This window comes from Chlorocebus sabaeus, chromosome X, assembly GCF_047675955.1.
Source record: "Chlorocebus sabaeus isolate Y175 chromosome X, mChlSab1.0.hap1, whole genome shotgun sequence".
Lineage (NCBI taxonomy): Eukaryota > Metazoa > Chordata > Mammalia > Primates > Cercopithecidae > Chlorocebus > Chlorocebus sabaeus.
Window position 1 is genome coordinate 125,118,948 of NC_132933.1, and position 27,643 is coordinate 125,146,590.

Here is a 27,643-nt window from a genome sequence, read left to right on the forward strand (position 1 = left end):
TCTCTATTAAACTAAGCATATTTAGAGAAAAGTTTTTGAAGTTAAATAATGGTTGGGAAAGAAATTGCTAGGAATATTTTCTTTGCCTTATTATGATACACAAACAGGAAAAAGATGTTTTAGGTGCATTTTTAGAACAGTCTCAAGTAAAAAAAAAAACACACACACACACAATGAATTACCATACATTTAGAATCTGGTTTGGTAAAATCAAGGGTTAACAGTAATTCTAACCACTTGATTTCTTAGACTGTTCTATCGTTTTAGGTGTTTAATGAATGAGAAGCAGAATTAGTGTTATTTGAGAAACCATTAAAAATCATTTTGCATTTTCCTCTCTTTTTTTCTATTATAAAATGATTCTGTTACTGTTAGCAGAGCCTGGAATAGGGGTTGGCAAAGCTGAAGATGTTTATCAGGGATAGATAGGATAATTAAGATCAAGTGGATGACTTAACATTTCCTAACATGGAAAAACAGAAGAAATCTAAAGGAGAGTTGTACATGCTTCTACAACCACCATCTACCATTCTACCTGTATAAGGGTCATATTTCACCCTAAATTCTATTAAAATGGATGAACTTTTTCTTTTTTGATCAAATGATGATCTCTCTACTTGTATATTGGATCCTCTCAAGGCTTGCCTACTCAAGAATTTAATTTCTGATATTACCCTCTTTTCTCTTAATATCAGTGGCCAGCAAACTAAGGTGCACAACCCAACCCTGCCTTTCGTCTGTTAGTAAATCAAGTTTCATTTGAACACAGCCATGCCCATTAATTTACATGTTACATATGGTTGCACTTATGATAGAGCTCATACGGCTGACAAAGTTTATAATATTTAATATCTGTCCCTTTAGAGAACATGTTTGCCAACTGATCTTCCATTTTCTTTTCCCTTGATTAGATAATTTCTGCCAGCAAATAAACATTGTGTATTGCTACTTTTAACATTAATACCTTTTTTACCCCAGTTATCTCCTTCAATTACTGCCCCATTACTCTGTTCCCCTTTACAGAAAATCTCCTCAAAAGGTTTGTGTATGTCCTAGGTATTTCTGCCTCTTATTACCTATTTTTTTGTTGAATCTCCTGAAGAGTTTCTTTCAACTACTTCATACACACTGCTCTTTTAAGGTAATCAATAATGTACATTAATCCAATTTTACCAGCCAATTTTCAGTCCTCATCTTATTTCATTCATTAACAACATTTGGCAGTATTCTAATCCAATTTTCTTGAAGCATTTATTTGATTCTCCTCATACCTTCCAAGTCCATTATTTTATTCTCAGTCTTCTTTCCTTGTTTCTTCTTATTTTCCTGGCTCCTAAAGCTGTGAAATGTCTCATTTCAGTCCTCAGACTTTGTTCTTCTTTACATAAAATTATTCCCTTCATAGTTTAATCCAGTATAATTCACTCAGATGCCATACATTCTATACACTGGTGATTACCAAAATTCTCTTTCCAACTCAGACCTCCTCCTCAAATTCTGTACACCGGTCTGCCTCAGCATACGTACTTGGATCATAAATACGGATTTCACTGTTAATAAATTCAACACAGACTCCTTACACATATTTTCTGATGGGTCCACTTTACTGAGGCTCATGCCTTTGCTCAATCCCAAGTGAATACAGTCTATCTCTACAGAAACAGATAATTATCTATTTTAAAGCTTCCACTTGCGGTTTCTGCTTCCATTTTGGAGGAGTAAGCGCCTAACATATTGATCCTCCCACAAATATCAGCTATAAACATTAGACAAAAATAAACAAACTCAAATACCTGGGGCTCTAGAAACTGTACAAATAAAAACATTTTTAGAAGGGACCAAGTGACCAGCACCGTGTGAATATCCTGTATTTTTACAGTTTTACCTGAGAGTAGCTGCAGTCACAGAGGCATGGAAGCAGCTAAAACGCTAATGGTAAACTAGAGATGTTTCTGGTAGTCAAGTGAACACAGAACCCTGGAAAGAAAATAATCAAGAGAAACCCTAAATTTTGTGTTTAAACTCACTTCAGGCTGGGCACGGTGGCTCACGCCTGTAATCCTAGCACTTTGGGAGGCCAAAGTGGGTGGATCACGAGGTCAGGAGATCGAGACCATCCTGGCTAACATGGTAAAACCCCGTCTCTACTAAAAATACAAAAAAAAAAAAAAAAAAAAAAAAAAAAAAGCTGGGCGTGGTGGTGTGCACCTGTAGTCCCAGCTACTTGGGAGGCTGAGGCAGAATGGCATGAACCTAGGAGGCGGAGCTTGCAGTGAGACGAGATTGCGACACTGCACTCCAGCCTGGGCGACAGAGTGAGACTCAGTCTCAGACAAACAAACAAACAAACAAACAAACAAACAAAAAACAGAAGAAAACCTCACTTCAACCTGTGAAACATGCATATGTAGGCAAAACTGGAAACAGCTTTGAACAACTGAAATTTGAGCCACTGACCCCTTCAGTTAGGATATTTTGCAGTTTGGGTCTAACTATTTTAACTACTTACTGGAAGAGAAACAAATTGCTACTGTTCAGAGCAATATAACAGAATTCAGAGTGTCTACAACATGAAATTCCTAGTGGCCATGATACAATTTGAAATTACCTGACATACAAAGAACCAGGAAACTTAGACCCCACTTCAAAGGAAAAGACAGTCAGCAGATGCCAATTCTGAGATGACTCAAATGACAACAATATGCTAATTGGGTTAAATACTCCAAAATAAAATAACACCAAAATCTGGTTCTTGGAAAATATCAACAAAATTCATGACCCCTAGCTATACTACTAATAAAAAACGATAGAAAGAAAATCCCAATATCTTGAAGGAAATAATGAATATTACTGCAGATCCTATATCTATTAAAAGGATAATAAAGGAACATCATGAACAACTTTATGCAAACCAATTCTAAAACCTAGATGAACAGACAAATCCCTTGAAAGATACAAGCTCCCAAAACTCCTTCAAGAAGAAATAAATAACCTGAGTAGTGCTAGATATATTAAAACAATTGAATTCATAGTTAGCTATCTTCCCTCCAAAAGTCTCCATGTTTCTGGTGGCTTCTTTGTTGAAATCTAGTGAACATTTGGGAAATTATACCAACCTCAAACTCTTTCAGAAAATTCAACGGAGGGAACACTTTTCAACCCATTTTATGAAGCCAGCATTACTCTAATACTAAAATCACAAAATGATATTATAAAAAAAACCGCAGATCAGTATTCCCTTTTAATTATTTTCTTTATTCTTTATTCATTTAAATCAATTTTATTGTGTATATTTGAGGCTTAGAACATGTTGTGGGATACAAATAGTAAAGTAGTTACTATAGTGAAGCGAGTTAGCATATCCATCATCTCACATAGTTACTTTTGTGTGACAAGAGGCATATATATATATACACACATAAGCACTTTTAAACTGAAGAACAAAGCCAAATACACACACACACACACATATATATATACACACACACATATACATACACACACACACACACACACCCACCCCTATAGATGTAGTGGAAAATTATTCACCCATAAAAAGGAAGAAAATTCTGCTATTTGTCCCAACATAGAAAGACCTGAAGGACATTATATTAAGTGAAATGAGCCAGACACAGAAAGAAAAATATTGCGTGGTCTCACTTATATGTTGCATGGTCCAAATATTACTGAATCTAAGTCCACCATATATAAAATAACAATACACTCTGACTAAAGAGGGTTTATCTACAGAATTCCAGTTTTGTTTAATACTGAAGTAATCAGTTAATGTAATTAGCAAACCATATTAAGAGAACAAATGGAAAAATAATTGTCTTTTTTATTATTTTCAATTTTTATATTTTTAATTTTTGTGGGTACATAGTATGTGTATATTTTGTCATTTTACGAGATGCAGAAAATCATTTTACAAAATCAGATAGCCATTCATGATAAAAATATTCATCAAACTAGTAATAGAAGACAACTTCCTCAATTTGATAATGAGCATCTACAAACAATGAAAATCCTACAGCTAACATCATACTTAATGGTGAAAGAGTAAATCTTTTCTTCTAAGGTCAGAAACAAGACAGTGTCCCCTTTCAGCACTTCTCTTAAACTTTGTGTTGGAGGTCCTAGCCATAGCAATGAAGGAAGGAAAAAAATGAAACTGATAAAAATGTTAAAGGAAGAAGTAAAACTATATACACATGCAGAGGAAATAATTGTTAAAATAGGAGAATGCTGAGGAATCTGCATATAAATTCTAGAAAAAATAGGTGACTTTATCATGGTCAGAGACTAGATTAATATACAAAAATGAATAAAATATTAGTTTGTGTTTACAATAGTACCTAAAATCACCAAGTACTTATGATTAAATTTAACAAAAGACACGAACGACAGAACAATTGAGACTAGAGAACACTGACAGACTAGAGAATATTTAAATAAATTAAGAAAAATACTCTAATTCTGGACTGGATGACTAAAATAGATAATATACAAAGTTACCCCCAAATTTATATATTCAACACAAAACCAACCAAAATTTCAGAAGTTTTAAAAATTTATAGAAATTGGAAAGTTGATTCTAGGATGTATATGGGAGTTGAAAAGACCAAGAATGCCTGCCCAAAGTACTTTTAAACTGAGGAACAAAATCAAAGGACTTACACTACTTGATTTGAAGAGTTACTCTAATGGTGCATTATAACATTGGGCTACAGGATAGGCACATAGTCAATGAAACAGTACAATGTGCAGAAAATGGATAGAAAATCGATGGGAAAAGAATCTTCAACTACACTTGAACAACTGAACATCTACATGGAAAAAAACTGAGCATAGGCCCTTAATGCAAACCATATACAAAAATTAATTCAAAATACATTTCATAGAAATGTGAAAGCCAAAAATAAAAAAATCCTAGAAAAAGTAGGGCAAATTATTTGCAAAGATTTATTAGATAAGACACACAAAAAGCATAATCATAAAACGAAAAAAAAATTGGACATTTCCCACATTTAATCTTTTGTTTTTTGAAAGACATTGTTAAAATAAAATGAACATGCCAGCCACAGAAACAGTCTATGAACATGCCAGCCACAGAAACAGTCCACAGACAAGGACTGGTGAGGAGACAAGATTTAGGCCCCCACGATCTTTAACCCCTTTAGCCCATGGTGTTACTTCTGCGATTTTTATGTTACATGGCAAAAGAGACTTTGTAGATGGAATTAAGATTTGCTAATCAGCTGACAATAGAATAGAGTGCTTATTCTAGATTATCCAAGTAGGCCTAACGTAATCACACAAGCATTTAAGAGTGGAAAGGGAAGGAAGAAAAGTCAGTCAGAGAGATACAGTGTGAGAAGAACCCCATCACGGCTGCTAATATTTTATTGTTTATGGCGTAGTTTAAAATCAGCTGGTTCCTTGCCTTACTTTTCATGTAGACCTTTAATCAATCAACTGTAAAGAAGTTCAGTTTTTTATCTCTCTCTATGCACTAATCAACAAAATAAATTAATATAATGTTATACAAAAAGTGTTACAACAAAATGCAAGGAAAATACAAACACAAATGAAAGTCCTTAAGGTCCAGTGAAGAGAACTAGCCCAGAATGTAATAGAGTGGAAAGGTACCAACTTAAGAAGCAGGTGGAACTGGCCGGGCGCGGTGGCTCACGCCTGTAATCCCAGCACTTTGGGAGGCCGAGGCGGGCGGATTACCTGAGGTCGGGAGTTCAAGACCAGCCTGACTAACATGGAGAAACCCCATCTCTACCAAAAAAATACCAAATTAGCCGGGCATGGTGGCGCATGCCTGTAATCCCAGCTACTCGGGAGGCTGAGGCAGGAGAATTGCTTGAACCTGGGAGGCTGAGGTTGTGGTGAGCTGAGATCGCACCATTGCACTACTCCAGCCTGGACAACAAGAGCAAAACTCTGTAAAAAAACAAACAAAAGAAGCAGCAGCAGCAGCAGGTGGAACCAGAACTATGAGAAACTCAACTGAGCTAGTGAAGAAAAGAAAATGAAATGAAACACTAGAGGCATTTTCCAGTAATGGAAGAGTAAATGGGTAGTAGAAAGAAATGCTACTTGAGATTGGGAATATTAAATAGCAGAGGATAGCAGTGTTTTGAGGAGAAGGGGAAGATACTCGTCCTCAATAGATCGGTAGGGGTTTCACCTGAAAAATCTTCTGTAGCAATGCCTTTGGCATCTACTAAAATCAATCTATGTAGGCTAAAACAAATGGGTAGACAATAGTACAAATATTCCTTAAAACATCCTTGAAAGAAGATTGCATATATGTAAGCAGTTATAAAACCAGAGACAGTAGATATAGCTAAGATAATACAAGATTGAAAACCCAAATGTCCATCAGTGACAGACTGGATTAAGAAAATGTGGCACATATACACCATGGAATACTATGCAGCCATAAAAAAGGATGAGTTTGTGTCCTTTGTAGGGACATGGATGCAGCTGGAAACCATCATTCTTAGCAAACTATCACAAGAACAGAAAACCAAACACCGCATGTTCTCACTCATAGGTGGGAACTGAACAATGAGATCACTTGGACTCGGGAAGGGGAACATCACACACCGGGGCCTATCATGGGGAGGGGGGAGGAGGGAGGGATTGCATTGGGAGTTATACCTGATGTAAATGACGAGTTGATGGGTGCTGACGAGTTGATGGGTGCAGCACAGCAACATGGCACAAGTATACATATGTAACAAACCTGCACGTTATGCACATGTACCCTAGAACTTAAAGTATAATAATAATAATAAAAATAAATAAATAAATAAATAAAAAAGAAAATGCCACCTTATGAGAGTCGAGTGTAGCACTATGTGACAGAAAGGCGAAACTCCCATCCAAGAACTAACCAGGCATGACTCTGCTTAGCTTCTGATATCAGACACATTCAGGGTGGTATGGCTATAGATGTCAATGATGGACTGGATAAACAGAAGGTGGTATATATACACCATAGAATACTATGAGCCATTAAGAAGAATGAAATCATGTCATTTGCAGCAACATAGATGCAGCTGGAGGCCATTATCCTAAGCAAATTAATGCAGGAAACAATACCACATGTTCTCACTTATAAGTTAGAGCTAAGCACTGAGCACATATGGACATAAAGATGGGAACAATAGACACTGGTAGCTATTAGAGGGGGAAGGGAGGCAAGGGTTGAAAAAGTAACTGTTGGGTACTATGCTCAGTGCATGAGTGATGGGAATCAATTGTACCCCAAACCTCAGCATCACTCAATGTATCCAGGTAACAAAACTTCACATGTACACCACAAAACTAAAATAAAAGTTGAACATTTTAAATAAAGTAAAATAAGAAATGTGAAACTCACAGAGAAAACACATACTAAAAGATTTTGAAATTGGTGGATAGGAAAGAAAAGCACCTCAAATAAGATGCCATTTTTATTTATCATAACTTCCATAATCACAAAATTCTACTTTGTCAAAAAAGCAATGGTATTTCAAATAACGCTCTCAGTAACTAATGTATCTATAGTTTTATTTTCCCTGCAGATATTATAACCCCCTAGTGCAAATATTAACATATTATGGGAACAAAAAGCCCAATTTAATCCTAAACTCATAGACCATGGATTCCAAGCAACAGTAATAGGCTGATTAGCATCCTAGTGAAATGAAAGCCAAGATGATTTCCATATATGCTCCTTTCCCTAGATATTACCGAGTCTTCATTCTGGATTGCAACACTCGGTTCTGGTTTACAGAACTATAATTTGGCTTCAAATTACTTTTTTGGTATTTTTCCATCATTATATTTGAAATTTTTCAAACATATAGAAATGCCTTATCCATATAATTGCCACCTAAATTTTATGATTGTTAACATTTTGCTGTTTGATTCATCACATATCTGTGCCTCTAGCCATCTACCCATTTATCCAATTATCAATCCATAACATATTTGATCAATTTCAAAGTCAGTTTCAGATATCAGGAAACTGCATCCCTAAAAACTACAATATGCACATTATTTATTTTTAAACAGGCTGACTGAGTTATTAACATTCAATAAAAATCATCCATTGAAAGTATACAAATCAATAGTTTTTAGTATATTCACAGAGCTGTGCAGCCATCACCACAACCTAATTTTAGGACATTTTCCCCACCCCAGAAAGAAACCCCATGCTCATTGGTAGTCACTTCCCATTTTCCCCCATTCACCTAGCCTTAGGCAACCACTTTCTGGCTCTACTCACTTGCCTATTCTAAACATTTTATGTAAATGGAATAATACAATATGTGGTCTTCCGTGACTGGCTTATTTCATTAGCATAATGTTTTCAAGGTCCATTCATATCGTAGCATGTATCAGCACTTCATTCCCTATTTTTGCTGAATAGCATTCCATTTTATGATATACCACATCTTATTTATCCATTCATCAGTTGATGGATATTTGGGTTGTTTCCACATTTTGGATATTATGAGTAATGTTGCTATAAACATTCATGTACAGGTTTTTGTGTTGGCATATGTTTCCATTTTTCTTGGATACATAAATAAGAGTGGAATTGCTGGGTCATATGGAACTCTATGTTTAACTTTTTGAGGAACTGCCAAACTGTTTTCCAAAGCAGCTGTACCACTTCACAATCCCATCAGCAATGTATGAGGGTTCCAATTTCTCCATGTCCTTGCCAACACTTTTTATTGTGCCTTTTAAAATTTATAGCCATCCTAGTGGGTGTGAAGTAGCATCTCATTGTAGTTTGATTTGCATTTCCTTAATGACTAATGATGTTGAGCATCTTTTCATGTGTCTATTGCCTATTTATGTATCTTCTATGGAGAAATGTCTATTTAATTCCCTTTCCCAGTTTTTTGTTGGTCCATCTTTAGAGGAAGAATCAATAATGTTAAAATAGTCATATCGCCCCAAACAATTTACAGATTCAATGCTATTCCTATCAAACTACCAATGAAATTCTTCACAAAATTAGAAAAAACTATTTTAAAATTCTTATGGAATCAAAAAAGGAGGCCAAATAGCCCAGGCAATACTATGCCAATAATAATAATAACAATAAAGAAACTGGAGGCATCACGTTATCCAACTTCAAACTATACTACTGGGATACAGTAACCAAAACAGTGTGGCACTGGTACAAAAAACAGGCACATAGACCAATGGAACAGGATAGAGAGCCAAGAAATAAGGCTGCACACCTACAAGCACATGGTCTTCGACAAAGCTGACAAAAACAAGCAATAGGGAAAGGAGGGCCACCTATTCAATAAATGGGGCTGGGATAACTGGCTAGCCATGTACAGAAGATTGAATCTGAACTCCTTCCTTATAACACATACAAAAAATCAACTCAAGATGGATTAGAGACTTAAATGTAAAACCTAAAATTATGAAAACTCTGGAAAATAACCTAGGCAATACCTTTCCGGACATAGAAACTAGCAAATATTTCATGACAAAGATGCCAAAAACAATTCCTACAAAAACAGAAATTGACAAATAGGATCTAATTAAACTAAAGGACTTCTGCACAGCAAAATAAACTATCAACAGAGTAAACAGGCAACCTACAGAATGGGAGAAAATATTTGCAAACTATGCATTTGATAAAAGTCAACTATCCAACATCTATAAGGGGCTTAAGCAAATTTACAAGAAAAAACAACCAACCCCATTAAAAAGTGGGCAAAGGACATGAACTCACTTTTCAAAAGAAGACACTCATGCAGCCAACAAGCATATGAAAAAAAGCTCAGCATCACTGATCATTAAAGAAATGCAAATCAAAACCACAATAAGACACAAGTTTGCATTCAGTAGGATGGCTATAGTGAAAAAGAATGACAATAATAAGTGTTTACAGGGATGTGCAAAAACTGAAACCTTCATATTTTGCTTGTGGAAATGTAAAATCGTCCAGTCACTTTGGAAAACAGTTCTTCAAAAAGCTAGTCATGGAGTTACCATATGATCCTATAATTTTACTCCTAGTTATATACCTAAGAAATGAAACATATCTCTACAAAAAAACTTGTATAGAAATGTTCATTGCAGCACTATTCACAATAGCAAAGACATGGTATTAACCTAAATGTCCATAAATGGTAGACTGGATAAAGAAAATGTGGTATATATACACCATGGAATAGTATGCAGCCATAAAAAAGAATGAGATAATGTCCTTTGCAGGAACATGGAGGAAGCTGGAGGCCATTTTCTTTTGAAAACGAACACAGGCACATAAAAACAAATATTGTATGCTATCATTTATAAATGGGAGCTAAAATGATGAGAACACATGAACACTAGGTAGGGAAGAACAGACAATAGGGCTGTTCTTTTGTCTGTTGGGGACAAAAGAACAGACAAAAGACATGGAGGGGAAGAGGAGGGAGAGGATCAGAAAAAATTCTTATCGGGTACCATGCTTATTACCTGGGTGACAATCTGTACACCAAATTTTTGTGACATGCAGTTTCCCTATATAACAAACATGCATATCTACCCCTGAATCTGAAATAAAAATTTTTGAAAATTTCATGTCTTAATTTTTAAAATTTATTTTATTGCATATTGTTAAGGTGTTTAACATGATGTGTTGCTATACACATACATAATGAAATCATTACTACAAACTAACAAATTAACACATTCATCATCTTCCATAGTCACTTTTTTTAGGTAAGAGCACCTAAAATCTACTTTCTTAGTAATTTTTCAGTATACAATAAAATACTCTTAACTATAATCCTTATGCTGTACATTAAATCTCTAGACTTATTTATCCTACATAAAGGATTGTACCCTTAGACATGCTTCTTCCCATTTCCTCCCCCTCTTCATACCTGGCAACCACAATTCTCTAATTCTATTTATTTGACTTTTTAACAAAATTCCACATCTAAGTGAGATAATACAGTATGTTTCTTTCTGTGTATGGCATATTTTATTTAGCATAATATTCTCCAGGCTCACTCATGTTGTCACAAATGGTAGTATCTCCTTTATAAGGCTGAATAATATTCCATTTTTGTGTGTGTGTGTATATATATATATATATGTACTGCAGCACTATTCACAATAACCAAGATATGGTAACAGCCTAAGTGTCCATCAATTGATGATGTGTATCTTGATTTATACATATATATACACACACACAATGTTATCTTTACATTATGGAGTCATAAGAGTTCTTTATGTATACTGATCCAAGTCCCTTATCACTATATGATTTGCTAATATTTTCTCTCATTGTGCAAATTTTCTTTTCACTTCCTTTATGGTAATCTTTGAGCGCAAATATTTTTAATTTTGATGAAGTTTAATTTATTTTTCATTTATTGCTTAGATATATACTTTTGGTGTCATATCTAAGAAAACATTGCCTATTTTTCTAAATACAATACAAATAAATACAAATATTTATTCCTATGTTTTCTTTTAAGGCTCTCATTGTTTTAACTGTTACATTTATGTGTATGATGCATTTTGAGTTATTTTTGTGTGCATGCATGGTGTGAGTTCAGGGTCTAACTTCATTCTTTTGCATATGGATATCCAGTTGTCCCAGCACCATCTGTTGAAAATCATTATTTCTCTATTGAATTGTCATGGCGCTCTTTTCAACAATCAGTTGACCATGATTGATTTTCAAAAATCAATTGACCAATTCAAAAATAAATTGACCATAAAGTAAGGGTTTATTTCTGAGCTCTCAATTCTATTCAATTAATCATCATGTCTAACCTTATGCCAGAACTTTACTGTCTTGGGTACTTTAGCATTGTAGTAAGTTTTGAAATGGGGAAATAGTGTCCTTTGTCTTTGTTCTTCTTTATCAAGATTGTTTGGGGTATTCTGAGTCCCCTACATTTCCATATAAATTTAGGATCGGCTTGCCAATATCTGCAAAAACGCCAGCTGCGATTTTGATAGAGGTTGTAGATTAATTGGTAAATATTGCTATCTTAAGAATATTAAATCTTTCAGTCTGTCAACATGGGATGTGTTTTCATTTATTTAAATCTTTCATTTCTGTCAAACTGTTTTGCAATATTCTGTGTACAATTCTTATACTTCTTTTGTTAAATTTATTCCTAAGAATTATGTGATTTTGATTTATTGTAAATGTGTTTTCTTAATTACATTTTCAGATTGTTCATTGTTATTATATAAGAATACAATTGATATTTGTGTATCGGTTTTGTATCCTTCAACCTTGCTGAACTTGTCTATTAGTTCCTATAGTTTTCGAGTGGATTCCTTAGGTTTCCTGTACACAAGGTCAGGTCATCTGAAAATAGAGTTTTACTTCCTTTTTAATATGAATTATTTTTATTTATTTTTCTTGCCTAATTTCCCTGGCTAGAACTTCCAATACAGTGTTTAAGTGTCAAGAGCAGACATTCTTGTCTTGTTCCTTATCTTAGGGAGAAAGCATTTAGTTTTTGACTACTAAATGTGATGTTAGTTATGGATTTTTATTAGATAACTTTTATTAATTTGAGGCAGTTATCTTTCATTACTAGCTTGTTAAGATGCTTTATCATGAAATGTTGAATTTTGTGAAATGTTTCTTCTGTATCTATTAAGATGATTATGTGCTTTTTGCCATTTTTACCTATTAATATGATATATGAAATCAATTGCTTCTTAGATGATAAACCAAACTTGCATTCTTGGGACAAAACTTATTCAGTGATGATGTGAAATTATTTTTGTATGCTCTATATTCAGTTGTCTAGTATTTTTTGAGGATTTTGGATCTATATTCATAAGGAATATGGCTTGTAGGGTTTTTTGTTGTTGTTGTTGGTATCTTCGTCTGGTATTTCTATCAGGGTAATACTGGACTCAAAGAATGATTTGGGATCTGCTCCATCTTCTATTTTTTTTCAAAGAATTTGTGAGGGAATTGGTATTAATCTTCTTTCATTGTTTGGGAGAATTTATAGTGGGGTCTCTGGACCTGGGAATGTTTTGTGTATTAGTGGCAGAGGAGTTACTTACTAATTCAATCTCTTTACTTTTTATGTCTACTCAGCTTTTCTATTTCTACTTGAGTCAGTTTCAGTAATTTATTGAAAGCTGTCTATTTCATGAAAGTCATCTAATTTGTGGCATGCACCCTTATTCACATTATTTTCTTAAAATTATTTTCTCATATCTAAGGTCAGTAGTGGTATATTCTCTTTCATTCCAGATATTAATAGAAGAAAAGTCTTCTCTTTTCTTGATAAATGTAGCTAAAAGTTTGTCCGTTTCTTTTTATCATTTCAAAGCACCAACTTTTGGTTTCATTGATTTTCTTTGCTTTTTTCCCTCTCTAATCTCTGCTTCATTTATGTTCACTCCAATCTTTATTATTTTGAGCCTTTTGCTTTATTTGGATTTAGTTTGCTCTTATTTTTCTAGTTTCTCAATGTGGAAGTTTATGTTACTGATTTGAGAGTTTCTTCTTATTTAATAAAGGCATTGCAGCTATAAATTAAGCACTATTTATAGCTGTTCTTTGGACATAAGTTTTGGTATGTTTTTCCTTTTTTTTTTTTTTTTTTTTTTTAACCTAAAAGTGTTTTCTAATTTCCCTTGTAATTTGTCCTTTAACTCATTGGTTATTTAGAAGCATATTGCTTAATTTCCATTATTTATTGATTTCTCATATTTCATTCTGTAATTTATATCTAGTTTCTTTTTTAGTAAGAGATCATATATTTTATTGATTTCAGTTCTTTCACGTTTATTGAGGCTTGTTTTATAGACTGGCATATGTTTTATCCTTCAGTGTGTGCTTGAGAAGAATGTATTCTGCTTTTGTTGGGTGGAGTGTTCTCCATGTCTGTTAGGTCTAGTCACTTTATAGTATTCTAAAGTCTTATATATTCCTGTTCTTCTAACTTGTTCTATCCATTATCAAATTGTTTGGATTACCTTTCTCTCTAAAATTTGTAGCACTGGATACAATGCCATGATAATGTTCCCTGTTCCTTTACTTTAATCCATTGTTTCTTTGACTCTTTAAAAATTAAAGCACGTTAGGATCTTGGTGTTGAATTAATAAAAACACTGCCCTGAATTATACTCATCCCAGTAAGAAACATCCCATAATGAAGCTTCTAAATGAATTTTAGTTTGGAAGTATCATGAAGAAGCCTCCTGAATGAGATTTTTGCAGGATGAGAGATTGGGAATATAAATTATGGATTTTAATTTCTTTGGATCTTTAACTCATGAGAGGAAGGTGATTTTATTTGTGGGGTTTATTCAGGACTTTAATTTACAAGGAAGTTTAATCTGTGAACTCTAATTTCTTCCCAGGAATTTTATATGGGAGTGATATGATTTTTATTTAAGTTTAGAGTGGCTTTATATTGGCATTTTATTATTAGAGTATTTTAATTGTGTCATTTTATTCTGTTGCAGAACGTTTGGCAATATGGCTAGAAATAATGTACAGTGAAAAAAGAAAAATAGTGAGTGAATGTTGGTCTTGGCTACAAAGTAGACTTAGAACATAATAAATGTAATATTCAGTTCCACTTCAGGGGTTTCAGGTGGAAAAATTCATATTTCCCAGTAATTCTCCTGGAAGGATAACCAAAGAAGCAGTGAGCACCATCCAAGAAAGAGTCTCATAAAGGTGAGAAAAGAAAGGTCCTGAGAGATAATCCATCAACTCTAATAGGAGAATGAAAAACTGTTGCTTGGTCAATGGTTTTCATCAATGGTAAATAATGCAAACAGAAAAAAATATTAAGGGGAAAGGTTCTTCCCACTCCTTATATATCCTTTCCCCTCCTATGAGGATGGATTTTTTTTCCTTAACACTTATGACCCATCTCCAGATGTGTTAATACTCCTCAACACATAAAATGCTTTAATGATCGTTCCTCCTTTTTCAGTTAGTTTCATGTATCCTGTCAAAGTTACAGCACTCAGGAGAACTGGTCCCTTCTCCAATTTAGGAGTGAAAGGCAAAGATCTAGATACGTTGGTCTGAAGACACAATCTTTCATTGGATGGGTTGATCCAAAGTTTAGACTAGGGGCCAGGAAACTATCAGTCCATTTTGGCTCTTATGATAGGCTACATGCTTCAGCCTAGATTTTATCAGTATAAAATAAATATAGGTAATATTTTGGCCCTGTGTTTTCTCCCTTCCCCTTCCCTTCCCCTTCCCTTCCCTTCCCTTCCCTTCCCTTCCCTCCCTCTTCCCTCCTCCCTCCTCCCTCCTCCCCTTCCCTTCCCTTCCTTTCCCTTCCCTCCCTCCTCCCTCCTCCCCCTCCCCCCTCCCCTCCCTTCCCCTCCCCTCCCCTTCCCTTCCCTTCCATTCCCTTCCCTTCCCGCCTTTCCTTTCCTTTCCTTCTCTTTCTTTCTTTTTTTTTTTTTTTTTTTTGGACAATCTGTCACCCAGGTTGGAGTGCAGTGATGCATTCATAGCTCATCTTGATGTCGAACTCCTAGGCTTAAGCCATCCTTCTCCCTCAGCCTCCCAAGTAGCTATGACTACAGGTGCACACCACCATGCCCAGCTATTTCTTTTGTTTTATTTTTATTTTTGTAGAGATGGAATCTCCCTATGTTGCCCAGGCTGGTCTCCATCTTCTGGCCTCAAACAATCCTTCTGCCTTGGCCTCCCAAACAGTGGGATTACAGGTGTGAGCCATACACCCTGCCTATATTTTGGCCCTTATCTGCTTAACCTTTTCATTTATTTCCCAGTGGTCTCAGAACCTGAGCATGGAAGCAGGTGCTATTTAATGGATTGCCTTAACACTTCAGAAACCCACTACTTTGATGCTACCACTTGGCTTGAGACATCATCATCTCTGGCCTGTGTAATTGCAATAACCTCACAATCAGTTGTTCTCTATCCATATTTGCTCCTCTATAGACCCACTTTTTGCCATATAAACCAAGTCATGTCAATCTGTCAATGCTCAAAACTTTACAGAGATTTATCTTTCTTAGAGTGATAGTCATACTCCTTAAAAATGCCTATAAGGCCTTTTCTCTCTCCTAAGTCATCTCTTGCTTTTCCCTCCCTTGCTGACTATATTATGCTCACTTTAATATCATTGTTATACTTTGAATGAGACAACAATATTTCTACCTAAGGGCATTTGCCCTTTCTGTGCTGTCTTCCTGGAACATTATTTTTCTAAAAATATCCACGTGATCCCTCACATCCATGAATTCTTTTCTAAATTACCCCTTAACATGGAAGGCTTTTATAGACACTATAAAGTATAACATCTTTTTCCATCCCCAGCACTATCTTTACACTGAATCACATTTTTTCAAAACATTTCTTGCTTTGCTTATTAGCTATTTATTTATTAGTTTTCTGCCAATTTTTGTTACAATATAATCATCATGGCTTTTTTGTTTGGTACTTTTGGCCTAGTCCCTAGACCACAGCCTGAGATTCCATAACTTCTCAACGAATATTTGGGCAATGAAAACCCTTTTGATAGATACTGTGCTGAGAAAAAGGTTTTAATTAGAAAAGGGACATTTAAAATAGTCAAAAGAATAAATGTAGAATATTTTGCATAGTGTCTGCCCCACAGTAGTAGCAGGTTCTCAGAAAGTGTTAGTTCCAACTTTCTCTGCATCATTCAATTGTTTCATACATTTGAGAGTTTGAGATTTCCTATACATAAAGCAGAAAGAAGTCATTTTTTAAAAGAAAAGGTCAGATGGTATACAGTTAAGACTCATTCAACAGCAAGTGACTAAATACACAAATAATAGTGGCTTAACTACTACAAGCATATTTTTTTTAAGAAAAAGTTTAAAGTAGATGATTAGTCCAAGGCTCAGGGGCCCAAGTCATTATCTCTGTAAATCTCTTGATGAAATGGTAGCAACATGATCGTAGCAAATATAACATCTTCACACTGAAATGTCTCTAACTGGAAAGAAAGCAGTTGTCAAAAAATGAAGGTCCTCTCATGTGTCCTCTCCATTTGTATGAAGGAGATTCAGTCCTACAAGCTCCCTGGTAGTCAAACCCCCATATGCCAAAGGCAAGAGACATTGGTGTCTTGGCCCAGTAGGCTCAGGAAGTGACTATCTTTTTGGCCTCTATGCTGGAAGACAAATCAAGACAGAAAAGGGATGCAACAGTTGTTGCATCAACAAACAATAGTGCCTGCCAAATTAATAACACATATAAATAAAACAAAACCTTTGTTTGCATTTCATGCCCCAATATTAAAGAAAATTTATCAAATAAGGAAAAAAAATCAAGATAAACATCATACAAACATTTTCTTGAATTTAAATCATTATGTGAATAGAATTCCTTTTTTCCCACCATACACACTGGGAAAAATGTATCCTGCAAAAATGACAAGGAAACTGTAAGGATAAAATCAAATAGTTAACAAAAAATAATTTTAAATTCATAAAGATTCAACTATAAGGTTTTTGAACTCTTTTGCTCCTGAATGCCAAGAGTTCTTATATATACATATACTTATGACGATTGTATGATTCTTACATATTTATGCTAATATCATTGTTCTTTCATTCTTTTTCTTTCTCTCTTTCTTCTTCCCTTTCCTTCATTTACTTTGTTTCCTTAATTGTATTAAAAATAATATTCTCCCTCATTGCTTAGTGGATAGCCTGATTATAAAGAGGTATTCATTGACTAATTAGACAATGATTCATTCTAGTCTACAAAGTAGCTAGCTTATCTAGAGACAGTCTATTTTCAAAGTTTTAAGAGTCTCTTTGCTAGACATTAAACATTAAGGGAAATAGGTAATATTTAATTGCGTAAGTAAAAAAATAAATACAAAGAGTAGAATAATTGACAAACTAGGTAAAATTTATCTATTTTGTTGGGTTTCTGTTGAATTACTTTGTAGAGTTCCTGAAAAATATTACAATCCTCCAATTCTGCACATTTTAATATATAAATTTAACAGAACACAAAGAACACTTACTGAAAGGTGTACAGAATATGTGTGTTTCTAATTTTATCACACATTATTGGACATCATTCTCATTTCCCCAATTCCCAAAGCTATTAGGAAGCATAAACAACTTTATGTAAAGACTACACATATCAAGGCATCTGGTTTGAGGGAGAGGATTATATGAATGTTGAAAAATACTATAAAATAGAAATATTGAATTGACATAAGTAGATTTGCTTTAAGATTTAATAACTTAACTGTAGCACATTTTTATCACCTCTATAAAGTTCTTTCTAAGCCTTTCCCTGTCAATCATACTAGTGAAAAACCATGACCTCTGTTTACTTTGCGGAAAATTTTTACCTGAAAAGAAGTGCCCTTCTGCTTTTACCCAAGTACCAGGGGTTAGGTCAGGTTAAAAGAATATTGTATACATTTTTTACAGAAAATATGTTAAAACTCTTCATGGCACATGCAGTAGTGCCCTCTTCAGCCCCTTCTGACCTGATAAAATGATAATGCCAGACTGAGCTTCCCCATTTAGTTGTATAAATAACCTTTTGGGGATATTATTCTACAATAAAAAAAATCTGCTGCTTTAAAGGACACGAGGGTTTCCAACTTCCCTCGAAGTGTCTTCACTGCCATTGTGTTTTTTTGTCTAAGCTGCCCTATGGAGTCTATTTAAAGAGGGATTCAAGAATCAAACCCACTGACAATCTTTCAGAAGGATTTGCTATTGCACTTGACAGGAAGTGACTTGTCAATCATCTGAAGAACTTTTGCTTGAAAAACTAATATTTTGGAGGAAAAGTAAAGCAAATCTTGAGGGTCATTTACTCACAACTTGTTCATGTTTATATGCCTTAAATTATTCCTTATGCTAAAGGAATATCTGTATACAGATTTTGGAAAACTATGACTATTTATTAAATAGCAAATATGAGGACTAGGTATCATAAAATTATGGAATTAAAACAAAGTGAATTGTGCAGGTATCCAATCTAAACGCTCATTTTATTAAATAGCAAATATGAGGACTAGGTATCATAAAATTATGGAATTAAAACAAAGTGAATTGTGCAGGTATCCAATCTAAACGCTCATTTCTCTCATTTTATTGAAAACACAGCTGAACAAGGTGTATCATATTGTTCAAGAAACCACAGTTAGTTAGAGTCAGGCTTGGCTGTATTCTTTCTAGCATGCCATCCAATGCCTTCCATTTCAATTTTCTTTTTTTTCTTTTCTTTTCTTTTTTTCTTTTTTAGACGGGGTCTCACTCTATCCCTCAGGCGGGAGTGCAGTGGCACGATCTCGGCTCAGCGCAACCTCTGCCTCCCAGGTTCAAGCGATTATCCTACCTCAGCCTCCCGAGTAGCTGGGATTACAGGTGCGTGCCACAAACCTGGCTAATTTTTGTATTTTCTTTTAGTACAGATGGGATTTCGCTATGTTGGCCAGGCTTGTCTCAAACTCCTGATTTCAAGTGATCTGTCCACCTCGGCCTCCCAAAAGTGCTGGGATTACAGATGTGAGCCACCACGCCTAGCCCCATTTAAATTTTTGACAGTAATATTAATCTACTTATATTGAATTATAAAAGTTTACATTTACATGTGAATTCAAATGTAAATGTTAAAATGTAATATTTGAAATTTGAAAAATACTTCCTGGTACACTGCTGAAGATAAACTGGAGAGATGCTATTATAAATTCATATCTATAGGCATTAAAATATCTATATTAATCAGGACACACATGTTAATTTCTTAATTATAGAGAAAGTTATTATATTTATAATGGTTATTCACTATGATACTATTTTATGCCAGGCACTATGCTAGCCTGTAAACATTTTATGTTGAGAAGTAGGTATTGTTATACACATATTTTAGATGAGGATATTGAGAATCAAAAAGGTAAAGGACTTGTCAAAGATACCTATGTAATGAGTGACAGAGGACTGATTCCATTTCAAATCTGCCTGATTTCAAATTCCAAGCTCTTAACCATTTTGATAACTCCAAAATGCCATTCTGCAGCCCATTCCAATAGTGAATAAGAACTTATTTCATTTCTGGTTTAGTTTAAAACTTGTTCATATACTTTTGTTTTCTATTGGCAAGTAAAATTGCTCTGCATAAATTCTTATATATTACTATAAACACAACTTGCAAAAATAATAGTAACCTTCATAAAAGGTCACCTTTTAGCATTCTCTTAACAGAACACAGAATGGTATACCAAGGAAGACTCTTATAGTTTATGAAGTAAACATCCAGTAATTTTCATAAGTGGAAACTGAGGCCTATTAGTGTGAAGGGCCATGAAGCCAATTAAGTTTTAGGAGGGTGCGAGCTCACACAGAGGGCCAGATCTGAAAACCAAATCTCCAAACTGTTCTGTCTGCTCTGTGTGCTGCACAAACTGATGTGGTTGAGGTAGAAAAGAAGGAAGAAAAGAGCAATTTAAAACCCATTATGTAAGCAGAATTCAGCTCTATGAGGTGGTCCTTCTTGAATAAAAATATCCTACAGTGTAGCTGGAGTGTTATTATACAAGGCATGTTTACATTTCAAGTGCAGTCATGTTTCTATTGTCATTATAATGAGAGACAAGAATGGCATGTGATGCTTAAAACCTCGTAGATATGTGACAAGAATAATGTATATGAGTAATTGATATCCTTGGATACCTGAAAGTTTTCTATGAATATTATTTTAAAATTTAAGTTTGTTTTCCCTTATTAATAGAATTACCAATGCACAAAAAAGAAAAATATGATCTTAAGTCTTTAATTAGGTAGACAAAAAGAGAATCTTTTCAAATAATTGAACTTTCACTGTTAACTTGGCAGTAGCTATTACTTGATATGTTTTAAAGAAGCAACAGTAACATCATCTTTCACATATGCATTAATACTGAAGTGCATACTTGATAAGAAACATTGCTAATCTAAGATTTAATTACCTACCAAAAAGATCAGTTTGATAGAAATGTTAATATTTTTAAAGTTTTCAAATAAATGTAATCATGGTTAAATGGAGATAAAGATAAAAATAGAGGAAATTATTATTTTAAAAATAATTTCCATTTTTATGTTAGATTAAGAGAGTACATATGCAGGTTTGTTACAAGTGAATATTGCGTGATGCTGAGGTTTGAGGTATGGATGATACTATCACCCAGGTAGTGAGCATAATACTCAGTAAGTGGTTTTTCAGTCCTTTCCTCCTCCTTCCCTCCCTCATCTAGTGGTCTCCAGTGTCTATTGCTCCCATCTTTATGTTCATGTGTACTCAATGTTTAGCTCCCACTTATAGTTGAGAACATGTAGTATTTGGTTTTCTGTTCCTACATTAATTAGTTTGGCATAATGGTCTCCAGCTGCACCCACTTTGCTGCAAAGGACATGATTTCATTCTTTTTTGTGGCTGGATAGTATTCCATGGTGTATATGTACCACATTTTCTTAATCCAGTCCACCATTGATAGGCATCTAGGTTGATTCCATGTCTTTTTTTTTTTTTTTTTTTTTTTTGAGAGGGAGTCTGAGTCTGGCTCTGTGGCCCAGGCTGGGGTGCAGTGGCCGGATCTCAGCTCACTGCAAGCTCCGCCTCCCGGGTTTACGCCATTCTCCTGCCTCAGCCTCCCGAGTAGCTGGGACTACAGGCGCCTGCCACCTCGCCCGGCTAGTTTTTTTGTATTTTTTAGTAGAGACGGGGTTTCACCATGTTAGCCAGGCTGGTCTCGATCTCCTGACCTCGTGATCCGCCCGTCTCGACCTCCCAAAGTGCTGGGATTACAGGCTTGAGCCACCGCGCCCGGCCGATTCCATGTCTTTGCTATTGTGAATAGTGCTGTGATGAACATATGAGGTATATATTTTTGGTAGTTTGATTTATCCTCCTTTGGCTACATACCCAGTAATGGGATTTCTGGGTTGAATGGTAGTTCTGTTTTGAGTTATTTGAGCAATATCCAAACCGCTTTCCAAAGCAGTTGAACTAATTTACATTCTCATCATCAGTGTATGAACGTTCCTTTTTCTCTACAGTCTTGCCAGTATCTGTTATTTTTTGACTTTTTAATAATAGCTATTCTGACAGATGTGAGATAATATGTCATTGTGGTTTTGATTTGCATTTCTCAGATTATTAATGACCTCATTAAAAAAAATGAGCAAAGGACATAAACACATCTGAAAAAGGAAATTATTAAAAATATGATAAAATTATAGAACAGGTTTCTATATGTACAGGAACATAATAAACAAAGGAAAATACTTATTTTAAAATTAAGCCATTTAACTAGGGTAAAATAGGAGGGAATAGAAGTTATATATAAGGTGAGAAAACCTGAATGATTCTAATATGAAGACCAGTAAAAGTATAAATTAATAATTTATGAAGAACTTGCCTTTATTTTTTTCAATAATATTTAATTTTTAGTTAACTCAGAAACTCATAGACATGCACTAGTGGCTACACTTTATAAATTTCCTGATTTATATAGCTAAGTTTCTGGTTTTTTGTTAATGAGCTCCACAGTTTTACTGATGAAACAAAGCACATGTGAGTTTAATGTCCATTAATTTTAAGCAGCTTCAAAAATATCCTTTCAAATATCCACGTGTGCTTATTTTTTGTATTTTTAAGAGACAGAGTCACTTACTGTTAGAATATTCTATTAAAATGATACAGACTTTTCTTGGCTTATAATATAATTCACATGCGAATTATATCAATCAGTGACCTGGTTAAAATAATTGTTTTATACACTGGCACATATGTTGCATAACAAAATATCGAAGTCTTTTTCTTTTATATTATCCTAGAACTCTGCAGGGATGAAGGCAAACTTTCTCAGTTTCAGCACTATTGACATTTGGGGCCGTATAACTCTGCTGGTGGGGGACTATCCAGTGCACTGTAGGATGTTTAGCAGACTTCCTATTCTCTACCCACTAAATAGTAGTAGAACTTCTCCCTATGTTATGATAATCAAGAATGTCTCCAGAAACTTTCCAGTTGTCCCCTGGGTGACACAGTCACCACAGTTGAAAACTACTAGGTTAAGGATATAAAATATCTCACCAAATAGATAAACAATTTTCTCTAAGTCTCTAATTCTTCACTGTTTAGAGTCATGAAACCTTTGAGAATCAAACTCTTTCAGAAAAATTCCACAGAGAAGCAACATTGTGCTTATTAAATCTTGGTGATAAGGACCTTTTAAACCCATCCATGCTCTTTTGTTTAAAAGTCTTCTCTAGATAATATTTATGAACAATAGATTTGAATGGAAATAAAGAATAAATTGTGAAAATTAGAGAAAACACATTGTTTAGGCACTTAATACATTAAATTCTTTTACAAAACCCACTGGGACACCAAGAATTCATTTCAACTGCCAATCTTATCATATCCTGTACGGCTGTAAGTAAGTTCTCTTTTTCTCACGATACTATGAAAAGTCCATGTCAGGCTATTATTTTTCCCTTGACATTCATATTAAGTTAATGTTTAACTTTAAGTACATATCTCCAAGAAGCCAGAAATCTGAATGTAACACCTTCAATGACAAGCAATTTTGTAGTAAGTGTAGGTATGTCCATACACATAAAGTCAAAAGGAGAGCTATGTTATTTGGAAGATATTTGGAAGATGCCAGTCACTGTTTGAATAAACTATAACTCTTTCCCACCAGAATAATATTCTACATCACTACTCTTATGTTCCTAGCTGATTAAAAATACATTCAACCATATCAAATATATGACCATATGTTCAACAGAAGCACGTTATGATCAACCTCTTCAAAATAGAACTAGCATTTTTCGAAACTCAAATCTAAATCCTTCTTCTTATTTCTACGAATGACATCTTCATATTTTCAATCTCCTAGGCTTCAAATCTGAAAAGAGAATTCCACTCCCTGTTTCTCACTAGGCACCACCTATCCTCATTCAGGCTGTCCACATAATAGATGAGTTTTAAATTTTAACAATCTTAGTGTGAATTCAATCTCTGTCACTTGCTGGTATGCAATTTTTGGCCAATTATGGACACAGCATTCTGAGACATCCCTTGTTTATAAAATAGAAATAATAGTACATATATCATAAGCTAATTCTGATGATTTTCATTACATGCAAATCTTTGGATATTCCATCGCTCAATATCTTCATAATAACATCCACACTTTTAATGAAAAGAGGACAGAAAAACAGAAATAGATGTTTCAATGAAAATTAGCTATCATCATTAATTTTTTGATACTTCTCTTACATACAACCACATCTTTCCAGCAAATAGCCAATAGTTTAGCAGTGGCACATATAAAATGATTTAGGTAGAATTTTAAAACTGTGTTTTATTTCTTAATGAATTGCAATTATGTCTATTTTTTATCATCTTGACATGGATTTAAATTTGCCGTATAAATGCTTAGGAAACAACATTATCTGTCATCTATATTTCTCCTAAAACAACTTTTCAGAAATAAGTGAGACAAAAACCCACATCTATTTAACATAAAAAATGATTTATAGTATAAAATCAGCTATTTTATGAAGAGTTATAACCTTGTTAGATTCATATGTTAATGAATTGCTGCAATTTGATTTAGATCTTAAATGTGATATTTTGTTAGCTTTTTTCCTCAATATATTAAATGTCATTCTGATAGAATGATAAATGTGCATATATCTAAAGAAGTTTCAGGTAAATGTGCAGAGAAATACAGAAAAATTGCTTGGCACAGGGAAATGCGTTTTCGTCCTTCATTTTAAAAAATGCTTATTTCAGTGGTATTTGATGACACACGGGAATATTAATAGACATGAGCCTTTATGCTCTCAATTTGTAGTTCTCATCTCAGTCAAGAGAAGCTTCAAATTATTTCTAATTTAGGGATATTAGTTGTTCTAAAAAATGACTTTTTGTGTCAATTCAATTGAGTTGTAAATAGTTTATACCAGAGTGACTACTAAATGTGTAGGTACAAAAGAGAAAAAGAGCAAAACTCAGTTTGGCATGCCATAGCCAGTGAAGGGCATGGTAGAAACAATGAGAAAAGAGAGGAGGAAAGGCCAGATTAGAGGATTTGTAAGCCATTATAACAATCTGGCATTTTATTGTGCTTATAGTAAAAGGCTATTTTTTTTTCTCCTTTTAGTGGTGAACAATTTCATGTAATTCATATGTCAGCAAGATCACCTTAAAAAGATCTGGTGGTCAGCCCTTGGTGGGCAAGAGTGCCTAACTCTGGTAAGATAAGGCCAGAGAAATGAAAAATTGTATCTCTTTCTACACTTTGAAATGTATTTGTCTGAGAAAAAATTAAGAGCCATAGTCAAGACATGCATTCTGTAGATCATCACATGCTCTTTAATTCCCTGTACTTTTTTTAGCCAGCCTGATTTACACATTTTTGTTATTGAAATGGTTATGGATGGCATTTGGGGTTGCAACCCAAATAAATATTCAAATTAGCAAAGACTATACTACTGCTCATAAATTGCATGCATCCAAGCTCTTGACCTCCTCTAGTTTATCTTCTTTTATTATTTAAAAAATAATGGGTGTGGTAAAAAAAAGTTAAAATGTACAAAATTTACATCACAGAAAGTCATAATTAACAATATTAGTATCTTAAGATTATTTTCTGTCATGATTTAGTCCCTCAGTCTCTCTTCAGAAGTATCCCCTACTGACAGACAGGGTCTTATGTATCCTCCAAAAAAGTCTCTTGAATATATGCATATATAATTATATGGAATATATACATTTTCTTTACTTTTAACATGAATAGGACTATAATAGCCTAACTCTATTTCTTTATTTTTACTGAGCAATATATACTTTTGTTCCTATTTTCTTATTTTTCTTTATGGTGCTTAATCACTACATTGCATTATATGACATTCATTGTGTGTTTGTTTTTCTGGTTAATGTCTGCTTCTGTCACCACATTTTGAAATCCATAAAGGCAGGAACATTGTCTTGTTCATGGCTGCATCAGTAATGCTTGGAATGTAGTATGAACTCATATATTTGCTGAATGTATGAATGAATGAATCATTTATATTGTCTGCTGTCAGCCTGTATCCTATTCTTCCTAATGGCTACATGGCCTTCCATTCGACAAGTAACAGTAATTCATACAACCATCTTTCAATTGCTAGTTAAAAAGGCTATAATGTGGCAATGTATTCTTGTATGTATATCTTATGGTGGTCTGGGCACAGTGGCTCACGCCTGTAATCCCAGCACATTGGGAGGCCGAAGCAGATGGATCACCTGAGGTCAGGAGTTTGAGACCAGCCTGACCAACATGATGAAACCCATCTCTACTGAAAATACAAAAAATTATCTGGGTGTGGTGGCATGCACCTGTAGTCCCAGCTACTTGGGAGGCTGAGGCAGGAGAATCACTTGAACCTGGGAAGCAGAGGTTGGCAGTGAGCCAAAATCGCACCACTGCACTCCAGCCTGAGTGACTGAGTGAGACTCCATCTCAAAAAATCTATCTATCTATCTATCTATCTATCTATCTATCTATCTATCTATCTACCTCGTGTATATATGAGTGCATTTGTTATATATGCATTTTGCATACATTCAGTCAATAAAATGCTAAAGGAAAATTGATAAATCAAGGTATGTGCGCTTTCAAATTTTGTAGATATGGTCAAATTGTACTGATAAAAAGAGGGAATGATTTAGAATCATAGCAAAATACTTTTCCCATATACTTCTGAATCATCAGTCTGGGGCCTCTGATGCCAGGAATAAACTGAACACATCAGGGAAAACGTTAACAAGATATTTCATCTTTTGGAGATTTGAGTTTCTTATCTAGAAAGTGGGGTGATAATAAAACCTATCCTGAGTGTGATTTCAAAAAGAGGAACTTATTTTTGGGTTAAAAAAATAGCAAATGAAAAAAAAAAAAAAAAGACCTCCATGTAGTTACTCACCAAATATACTTATATATTAATAATTTAGTCACAATTTTCTCATTGTCATCATTAGAGACTGCACATTTTCTCTCATGGGGAAAATATACTTTTAACATTTTAAAGTTTTCTAACTGGGCTTTTACACCAAATATGGCTCACAAGAGATACTTCTAGAATATCCTTTTTTTGTTATTGTTAGACAACATGTTTTAGAAGAAAAAGCACTAGGCAATAATAATAATACAACAAAAAAGCTACTATTTTTGAATAATTATCATAGATGGTCATCATATTAAATGTTTTGAAAATATTTATTTGATGCTCATAGTTGTCCTTTTGGGTTGTACATTATTATTTCCATTGTATGAATACAAAATAAAACAAAGCAATGCACAAAAGCTTTAAATAGCTTATCCAAGGCCACAGACCTAGCCTTGAAGTTAAGAACTCTGAGCTCAAGTCCTATATTTCCCCTTGACTTGCTTAGGTGAATTAAGCAATTTAATTTCTGTGTTCATATTTTGTGGTCTCAAAAATGAAGAGGAGAGATTGGATGGTCATATATGTTTCCTTGCAATTCTAATATTCATAAATGTTATCGCTGTAAAATAAGATGTTAAACTTCATCCTGATGGGCCCATTCTATTTTTTATCAATTAGATAATTAACCAGTTTTTCA

General features: G+C 34.3%; 1 protein-coding gene across 3 annotated transcripts in view; it reads right to left on the reverse strand.

Moving 5' to 3' along the window:
* DCAF8L2 (DDB1 and CUL4 associated factor 8 like 2) overlaps positions 1–27,643 on the reverse strand; it is a 165,937-nt gene that overhangs the window by 38,216 nt on the left and 100,078 nt on the right. For 2 of the 3 annotated variants that reach the window (XM_037986622.2, XM_037986621.2), the window contains one exon: positions 1,886–1,977. The exons of the other annotated variant lie outside the window; for it this stretch is intronic. The gene's annotated coding sequence lies outside the window, so the exon portion shown is untranslated. The remainder of the gene's footprint in view (positions 1–1,885; positions 1,978–27,643) is intronic. 3 annotated transcript variants of the gene reach the window in all.